Source organism: Elaeis guineensis, chromosome 4 (genome assembly GCF_000442705.2).
Source record: "Elaeis guineensis isolate ETL-2024a chromosome 4, EG11, whole genome shotgun sequence".
Taxonomy (NCBI): Eukaryota; Viridiplantae; Streptophyta; class Magnoliopsida; order Arecales; family Arecaceae; genus Elaeis; species Elaeis guineensis.
This window is the reverse complement of record NC_025996.2, coordinates 94,286,831-94,297,645: the sequence shown is the minus strand read 5'-3', so window position 1 is coordinate 94,297,645 and position 10,815 is coordinate 94,286,831.

The window sequence follows — 10,815 nt, the reverse complement described above, 5'->3', positions numbered from 1 at the left end:
TATTTTGATATTTTTCACCACAAAGTAACATCTTCCTTGAAATCTTGTGCTGTGGTGAAGTCTTTAGAACTATGCTAGTGTATTAAAAGAGAATATTTATCGTATAATTCTTAAACATATTCGTGACCAAATGATATGCCATTATAGGATGATGATGTTTATCGAGTGGAGGTCATTGTGTGCCATATGGGTTGGTTGTCCTCTTAACCAAGGAGTATGGTGACACTTGTATGACATACAGGTGAGATATAGGAGTACATTATCACTAAACAAATAACTCACCTGCTGAGCATTCTGCTGTCAAGAGTTGCTCACAAAATATATGGGTATAAGTGTCCTTCAGACCTGAGATCATTATAGTGACTTACAAGCAACTCACTGTACTTTGGTGTTGGACTATCTGTATTTCTAATGCAATGATAGAAGGCTATTAAGTACAGTCAAGTACTTATAAAGTCTGTGTGGATCAAGATGGGATTGACCCTTCTGAATTATTAGAGTTGATGTATCGCTATATTTCAATTTAGCAAAGTCTTGGCCAGGGTAATCCATGAAATAGATTTGAAAGGTTGAAATGCAATGTAGATGAAACAATCTTGATTGATAGTTAACTTGAGACCATCCTAGAGATTCAAAGTCAAAAGGATGAATTATATGGTAACCATATATATAGGTTCTAAAATATTTTTTTACGATAATTCAATCTATCTGGACATCGAGAATCATTACTAGATGGTATCTCGATTAGTATAGGAATTGATTTCTGTGCTACTAGCTTAGTATTTGAACTTATGGAATCATGCATACAAGTCAGACAAAGTAGAAAAAAATTGATCTATGTTTATATGTCTAATTTGAAAATATTTGACTTGATTGAACATATAAGCTAACTTGATTGAGAATTAAGTTATAGGTCAAATTAGATTGAAGAGTTGACTATGTCTAGCAAGCACTACACATGAGGTTCAGGTTCGATCTTGAAGATGAACAGTTTTTGATCTATGATCCATGGAGCATATGAAAGATTTAATTTAAGTACTGATTAATTTTAGATTAGATCCAAATTGATTAGGCTTAATTGGATCTAAAATCTAAGCTAGACTTGGTACAAAAGTCCTAAAGAAGTTGGGATTGACAGTCTTTCTAAATTATTTCGAGCCAGCTTCGAATTGAATTCGAATCGAATCTATTTTGGATGAAATATGAGAAATTCTACTTGCACTGAGATTTCTCTCTAATGTGGGCCAACCAACACTTGAAATGGTGCTCGTTTGGAGCATCCCATGTGGGTGAGGAAGTGGGTGCAAAGTGGTTGTCATAAGTGATGGTAATTCTGTCTCATATAGGAATCCTTGTTTCATGAGTATTAGACTGATTCAAATCAGATTTGAGTTAGGACTCCTATACTTATTGGGTCATTAAAATCATCTATAAATAGAAAGAGTTTCTACCAATGGATGAATAGCAAATAAATCAGATTGAGAGAAGAGAGAAAGAGAGAGAGAGAGGCATGAGAAGAGAGAAGCCCTTCTTCTTCTCCTTACTCTCTCCCCTTTGGTGCCGCCCCTTCTCTTTTGGGTGGGCCCTCCTTGGGCATCCCATCTACTGGTGTGAGGTGTCACACCAGCACCTCTCCTCTTTCATTTGATTAGATTGCAAAGATTGGAGTTCATCCAACTTTCTTGTGGCATCTAGCGTGCATGCGAAGTAGAGGGTCTGCACATCCAGACCTCCGCAAAGATTTATATCAGATTATTTGAGATTTGATCTCTATTTTCATTGCTAATCAGGTAAGAATTTGATACTTATTTATGTAGGTTAATAAAAAAAAATTTAGATACAACTTGGGCTATCCAAAGAGAAACAGTTTCTCTTCCCTTTATGAACATCCTCAAGTCTTAAGATAACCTAGACTTAGCTTCTTATCGTACCATATCTCATGTGGTGTGGTAGAAACAGATTTTGATGGAATCCTATTCAATAGGTGAATTACAGTTAGTAAGATATATTCCTAAAGATATAAGGATAAATTAGTGAAGCTCACCATGGGCCTGACCATATCTAATAGGATCCTACTCCTCCTTTTGAATATCCTATTGAACTGAGGTATTCCGAGAGGAGTCTATTGAGAGACTATGCCGTTGTCTTTAAGATATCTTAAAAATTTTTGATTAAGGTATTCACTTTCTTGATTAGATAGAAGAATCTTAATGGGTTTGTCTATTTATTTTTATTTTATTTCTAAATTTTTTGAACTTTTCAAAGGCTTCAGACTTGTGTTTCATCAGATACACATATCCGTATTGAGATAAATCATCAGTAAAGGTGATGAAGTAGCTATAATCACCCCTGACCTATATATAAAAATGACCCACACACATCAGTGTGTACTAGAAAAAGTACCTCGATGGCTCTTTTCCCATGTCCTACAAAGGATAACTTGATCATTTTTTCTCAAAGACAAGATTCACAAGCTGTGTACGACTCTAGATCAAGAGAGCCAAAGATCTCATCTTTTTTCAATTTGTTTATCCTGTTCTCTCCAATATGGTCTAGTTTATGATGTCACAAGTACTTCTAATTAATTTTATCTCTGGATCTCTTTGGACCTACGACACTCACTATTTGCTCATTCAAATTTTTATTCACATTAATATGCAAATGATATAGACTATCAATTAAAAGTCCACATGCAACCAATTTATTTCATAAATAAATAGAATAAAAATCTTTATTAAAATTAAATTCAAAACCATCTTATGCTAGCATAGACATGAAAATCAAATTTTAACTAGCTACAGGAACAAAATAACGGTCTTTTAAATCTAATCTAATTTCTGACGATAATTGAAGAGAATAAGTGCCAATGGCTTCTATAACAACTTTTACTCCATTGTCAATCTGAAGGATCATGTCACATTCTCTCAATCTCCTACTTTCTATTAGATCCTGTATTGAAAAACATATATGAGCACTCAAACTATAGTCTGATACCCAACTAGAAGTAGAAGAAACCATAAAGTTAGATTCAATTTTAAGTATACCTTTTGAAGATTTTATTAGGAAATATGTCCAAAGTCAATCGTCATCCTGTTGACGATTGTGCTCATACTTGTAATTATATATAAATTTTTATTAATAAAAATTATTTGATTTTTTTATCATAAATTTATCTATTTTCTTTTGAACTCCTATATTGTGATGAAATCTTTAGGACTATGATTAATCAACAAAAGAGGATTTATCATTTAGTCCTTAAAAGCATTCATGACCAAATGATATGCTATTAATAGGATGATAGCAATATCGAGTTTAGGTCATTGTGTGCCATATAAATTGGTTATCCTCTTAACTAAGGAGTATAAAGACACTGGTATGGCATGCAGATGGAATGTAAGAGTATATTTGCATCGAACGTGACTATTTATCGAGTACTTTGCTGTCAAGAGTAGCTTATGAAGGATATGGATATAGGTATCCCTCAAACTTGAGATCATCATGATGACTTACAAGTAACTCACCATACTTTAGTACTGAACCATCTGAGTTTCTAGCTCAGTGATGAAAGGATACTGGGTGCAGTCAAATACTTATCAAGTCAGTGTGTGAGTCAAGAAGGAATTGACCCCTCTGAATTAGAACGAGATATGCATCAGTATATTTTAATTTAGTAAAATTTTGATCAAGATAATCCATGAGATAGATTTGAAAAGTTGAAATACAATGTGGTCGACTAAATTAAGATTGACAGTAAAACTCTAGGTCACTTTGAGCATTAGGATCAAAGAGATGAATTATACGGTAACCATACGCCAGTAGGTTCTAGAATGTTGCTTTGCATCCTTCAACCTATCCAGATGTCAGATCACCATTGCTAGATGGTTACATCAATTGATATAAAAAATTATTCTTATACTGTTGGTTTAGGTTCGAACCTATGGGGTCACACTCATTAGAAGATTCGATCAGATCTAATGGCTGAACAGTCCAATTGGATTGTGACTCTGGTGCGGAGTCCCGCTGAGACTATGACTCTGGAGGAGAGTCCTACTAGAATGGGACTCTACTATTAATAAAAAATTAATTGATAATTAGATTACTAGTTGACTCAATTTTATTGAGTAAAGAGTTTTGGATCATATCTAATTGAATTGGATTCAATTCGACTTAGATTGGATTTGATATGATCAAGTCTGATTGCAAGAAAATTTGATCCTGATTCGATCAGGACTTGAACTCAGCTGATTCCTAATTGGGTTAGGAATTTAATAAGATGATTGAGCTCCTAATTTGATTAGGTTCATTTCTAATATTAGCTTCAAATCAGATTTGATTTGATTTAGAATTAATTTGGAAATGAAGAGTCTCAGTCGGTAGGGACTTTATCCTTATCTCTTGCGCCACATCTAGACCCATGCCCATATCTCAACACCAAATTGGATTTGGCTTGAGCCTTTTGGCATCAAGGGAGTGGGCCCAATAAGGGTGGGCAGCAATAGATGGTGAGTCATAATCTTATCTTCTGCCTAATTCGCATGCGATCCGAATTAGTGATAAGATGATAAGAAGAAAAGGATTTTTTCAAATAAGGAAGGTTGTTTGATGCCTAATTATTTTTTTCTTATTTTTATTGGAGAGTTTTTGGTTATTTGAGATATCAGATCTCCTCCTCATGCCAAAGACCTTTTTCTAAAAATTTTGGGATTCCCAAAAGATGGTTTTGGTGTGGACTCTTTGGTGCCCTCCCCTTGGATCAAAACCTTAGACCTTTCCTATATAAAGGGGACTCTTCTCTTGGACATCCCATCCTTTGTCCCTTTGTTGGTTTTTATTTTTCTAGAGCTCCTTCTCCTCTTCCTCTCTTCTTTCTTTAGATATCTTCTTGTTTTGGAGCATCCAAGGTGTTTGAAGAAGAAGGAAGAAATCAGCCTCCGAGTTCCTTGCAAGCTAGCACTTCCAAGGACCTGATCTACTCCTGTCTTTGCATGGACTTTCTGTAGAGGCCAGATGACTTTGTGTGACTATGAGTAACCTGAAAGAAAGCCTCTCCAAGCATTGGACTAGAAGAGATCAAGAGACTTTAGTTTTATAATGGTTTCTAAACTTTCTTGATCATGTATATTAGATCTAACGATTAGATCTTCATGGTAGCATCGATTAGATCGATGTAAGTTTTCATTTTCAGATCTAAAGTGTATGTTATTTCATATCATAGATCTTAGCATGATAGTCTAGATTAAATCTTATGTATATAATTTAGATTAAATTATTTAATCTCATTATTCTGCTGTATAAATTTTTAAAATTGCATGCATAGTACTATCGTATATTTTTTTCAATTGGTATATTTTTTTTCAATTTTTTTAAAATTGCATGCATAGTACTATCATATATTTATTTTAAGATCTGATTTTTATCTTGTTAGATTAGATTATCTGAGAAGCAAAGTACTCAGATTAGGTAATCACCAAGCTGTTCGATCATAGGAGCAAGTAGGGTTACATGACTCTCTCCTCTTATTCAATGGGATGCTCTTCATGATGTGCAGGGGTGCCACTGTGAGGTCCCATGAAGAAGAAGGAAAAAGAAAAAAAACTTACTTTCTTGCAAAACCCTAGATCTTAAAACCCTAGGATTTATTTTATGTGGTATAAGTTGCAAAGAAATTAGTTACATCTAATCTTGATTAATCAAAATTATTTTGATTTAAAATTATAAAAATTTAGATTTGATCTAAAAAAATTTTATGATTTAATGTTAAAAGTTTAGATAAGAAACTATTTCAAAACCTAAACCATATTGATGCAAAAACTTAATTAAGAAATAAGTGTTGAATTAATTAGATCTAGAATTATGATTTAAGATCTAATAATGTTGCATAAAATATGGGGCATGGGTTAGCTTAAATCAAGTCCACTTAATTGGGTTAGACCTAAGGTTAGAATCAAAAAATTAATTGACCATGTAGAGAAATTTATTAAGTCTAACCAAATATTGAATTAGATTAATCAGAATTTCTTTAATACAACAGTTGTAGATGGTCAAGTCTATGTCTTTAATTAGACCAAATAGATCTTGATTGTTGCTCAATGGTTGAACCCAAATTATTAGGTTGGTCAAATCGAAGCTAATTAATTAATTGGTATCTATGGTAAGTTTTTTTTCGATCGGTGGTTTTTAATTGGAAGCGGCTTACCTAGCCATTTCAATGGTATTTAAGGTAAGCTTGATAGACCCTTCCATCGATTTCACTTATCTGACCAATTTGATGAATTATATTTTGATTAGATTGTTAAGTGATTCAAGTTAACCCATGCCATTAAGGTTGATCAGTGTGACTGATCTAGGTGCCATTTCAATCAGCATGATCCTAATCCGATTCAATGACTTGGTGAAATCAATGGAAGAATTGTGGTCTACTGATTGATCTCTTCTTCTTTCTTCTTAATTCATAATTAAATTTTTTAAATTATTAGATCTTTCAAATGAGATAGTTATGGTGATAATTAGATCATAGCCTTCCATTAAGATGAATGATAATGGGTCCATCATTTCTGATTGAAATTACAGGTGCCATCTGTTTGGTATTTCTCTGAATGATAGAATTATCATTCATCATATAATGACTCTGATGTACTATCTAATGAATGGTTGGATTGATCAAGCCATCCTCAAGCCTGATCATTCATTAGTTAAAATCACTGAGTAGGTTCATGTTAATGGTTTGACCTAACTGAGACTTTCAGTAGAGGCCCATTGTCTACTGAAATGAAGTATGGGGCTAAATCAATTACTAAAAATTATTTGAAGAAATAATTGATTGAGAACCTACCTATAGATGCATATGGATTGATCGAGCCATTCTCGAACCTGTATATAGTCTGTGTGGATTCTAGTACCCACTAAGAAATTAAGATAATTTTTTGAATTGGAGGTAGAGGCTACCAATTTGTGTAAAATAGTAGGAAAATCTTTAGAGTAAAGTCCATATCTTTAGACTCAAATAATTCATATACTAATTAGGTCTATATTTTTCTTTGTGTAGATATGGCCTCAAACTTATCACTTTGATACTGTTGGAAAATGAGAGGTTAATCGGATCAAATTTCGATAACTAGTATCGAAAATTGAAAATCATCCTAGAGCATGAGTAGATTTTGTATGTGATTATAGATCTGACACCTAAGGAACTTGCTCCCAATGCCTGTGGCATGGTCCGAGACACTTATTTAAAGTGGCTCAATGACCACACCACAGTTTGTTGCATGATATGGGCCTCCATAAATGACGAGTTCAGCCAAAAATTCAAAGAGGCTTAGCCAGAGGACATGCTCCAAGTGTTGAGAGAGTCCTTTGGTACTCTCGATGATGTTGAGCAGTGTAAGACTAGTTGCATCATGTTTAATACTCGGATGAGGGAGGGTGCATCGATCACCGATCGTGTATTGTATATGATCGAACAGATCGAGCGACTGAGCAAGCTCGGCTTTCCTTTGCATGAACAACTGGAGAAAGATGCAATCCTGAACTCTTTGTCCAAATACTATCGATCATTTTTTAGTCATTTTAGAATGACAAAGTTTGTAGTCAACTACCATAGTTTGTTGGGGTTGCTACAGACTTTTGGGAAGGATCACCAGCTCCACAAGGAGACAGAAAATATAGTGGAAGGATCTTCTTTGGGTGGGCGTCATTCTTTTAAGAAAAGAAAAAAGAAAAAAAATAAAAAGGTACAAAATTTTGGAAGTCAGACCCAAAAACTTAAGTTTAAGGCTGATCTGAGTCAGATAGAGTGCTTCAATTGTAAGAAGCAGGGTCACTGGAAGAGAAATTATCCTCAATATATAGCTTTTCTTCACCTGAATAAGCCAAAAAAGAAGAAGCAATCAGTTGCTGGACAAGGTACTTATATGATAACACCTTGTAACTCCTCTATTTTTGATACAATGACCTAGGTATTGGATATTGGTAGTCCTATTAATATTTGCAATTCATTGCAGGGTCTTCAAGTCAGTAGAAGATTTGAAGATGGCGAGAGATTTTTGAATGTTGGAGATGGAAGATCAATTTCAGTTCTAGCTTTAGAAATTATCAAGCTTGTATTCGAGTCTTAATTTATTGTTCTTAATGAATATCATTATTGTTCTAGTTTTCTTTTAAATGTTGTTTCTGTAGACCTTTTGGTCAAATCAAATTATAAAATATCAATAAATTTTTTTTTTGTGATATCATTTTGAATGGTGTTACAATAATACGTGGATAGTTGAACAATAGCATCAATGTTGTATCTAGACCTAATATAATATATATTTTTAAAAAATATCTTAGAATAAATGATGTCATGGATGCCTCCTTTGGCATTGTAGACTAGGTCATATTAACAAGAACTAGATGAATATGTTAGCTTAAGAAGAAATTCTTGATGACAATGATTAGTGTTGGGTACTAAATACCCACGGCCGAAGTTCTCAGCGGGATTAGCCCTTGCGAGCTCCGCCCGGACTCCTACGGGAGCCGAGCTTCGTCGCCAACTTCAACCGCCGGTAAAATCCGTCCGGACTCCCATGGGAGCCGGACTTCGCACCTAACTTCAATTGCAGGAAGACTTCATCCGGACTCCTACGGGAGCCGGACTTCGTCCGACGCCAACTGCAGGTGGACTCCGCCCAGACTCCTACGGGAGCCGGGCTTCATCCTCGACTTCGACTGCTGGTAAACTCTCTCCGGACTCCTACGGGAGCCGGACTCCATCCCTGACTTTAATTGCAGGTAGACTTCGCCCAGGCTCCCACGGGAGCCGGACCTCATCCCCAACTCCGACTACAGGAAGACTTCATCCGGACTCCTACGGGAGCCGGACTTCGCCCGACGTCAACTGCAGAAGGACTCCGCCCGAACTCCCACGGGAGATGGGCTCTGTCCACAGCTCCAACCTCAAGAGGGACTCCACCTGGACTCCTATGGGAGCCGAGCTCCATCGCCAACTTCAACTGCAAAAGGACTCCGCCCGAACTCCCACGGGAGATGGGCTCTGTCCACAGCTCCAACCTCAAGAGGGACTCCGCCCGGGCTCCTACGGGAGCCGAGCTCCGTCACCAACTTCAACCGTCGGTAAGATCCATCCGGACACCCACGGGAGTCAGACTTCGCACCTAACTTCAATTGCAGGAAGACTTCATCCAGACTCCTATGGGAGCCGGACTTCGCCCGACGCCAACTGCAGGTGGACTCCGCCCGGACTCCTACGGGAGCCGGGCTTCATCCTCGACTTCGACTGCTGGTAAACTCTCTCCGAACTCCTACGGGAGCCGGACTCCATCCCTGACTTTAATTGCAGGTGGACTTCGCCCAGGCTCCCACGGGAGCCGGACCTCATCCCCAACTCCGGCTGCAGGAAGACTTCATCCGGACTCCTACGGGAGCCAGACTTCGCCCCCGACGCCAACTGCAGGTGGACTCCGCCCGGACTCCTATGGGAGCCGGGCTTCATCCCCGACTTCGACTGCTGGTAGACTCCGTCCGGACTCCTGCGGGAGCCGGACTCCATCCCCGACCTCAATTGTAGGCAGACTCCATCCGGATTCCTACGGGAGTCGGGTCCCATCCTCAACTTCAACTGCTGGTAAGCCTTGTCCGGACTCCTACGGGAGCCAGACTTCACCTTTGACTTTAATTACAAGGAGACTTACCCGGACTCCTACAGGAGCCGGACTTCGTCCTCGACTCCAACGACTGCAGACAGACTTCGTCCGGACTCTTACAGGAGCCGGACTCCGCCCACGACCCTAACTGCAAGTAGACTTCGTCTGGACTCCTACGGAAGCCAGACTCCATCATCTATTCCGATTGCGGGAAGACCTCGCCCAAACTCCTACGGGTACCGGACCTCGCTACCGACTCCAATCGAACTTCAGCCGACAGGTCTGGACCCCCTGGCAGGCCACAGTAACGGACAACACTGCTCCACTCCCTACGGTAGACCCTACGTAGCTCCATTATTCCCTGGCAGGCCATATTAACGGCCATGATTCTGCTCCACTCCCTACGGCGGATCCTGTGCGATTCCACCACTCCCTGACGAGTCACGACAGCGGACGTCGCTCCACTCCCCGTAACTGATTCCACGTGGCGAGCCACGGTGATAGTCACGATCCCACTCCACTACCCTCCGCAATAAATTCTTCCTGACTCTGGGCGGCCCACTACCAGACGGTTACAGGCGTCGCTATCAATTCGTTGCCCCCTCCATCTATAAAAGGAGAATCCCAGATACGTTATTCTATAAGCTCTCATCTTTCATCTAAAAATTCTGCTAAATTCTCCGTTCGAGCACTCCATTCTTGTTGAGGCAGAGAACTGACTTGAGCGTCGGAGGGTCTTGCCGGAGCAACCCCACCTCCGGTTTAGACTTCCTTTGCAGGTCCCGACGGCGACCGCGACTTCCTCGACTCCAGCTTCTCCAGCGCAAGCGGATTTTTGAACCAACAGGATTGGCGCTAGAGGAAGGGCTGTGTCTTCGCAATACCCTTGTTCTTAAAGAGCGCTCAACGGATCCACCTCCGGTCATCTTATTCGGTACCCTCTCCTCCTTTCCTCATCTGATGCCTTCTCACGAGACATTCGCACCACTATCTCCGGCTATGGTCGTCGACAAGGAGTGGCCGAACGATCGGCCTCTATCGGATTCCGTCAACACCATTTCGGGGGATCCCAGCGGAGGCAACCAACATGCCGGCTGTATCCCCCAAGCGGCAAAAGGTTGAAGAACCTATAACCTTTACCGAAGAAGACACCCAGGAGTCCAATTCTCTCATA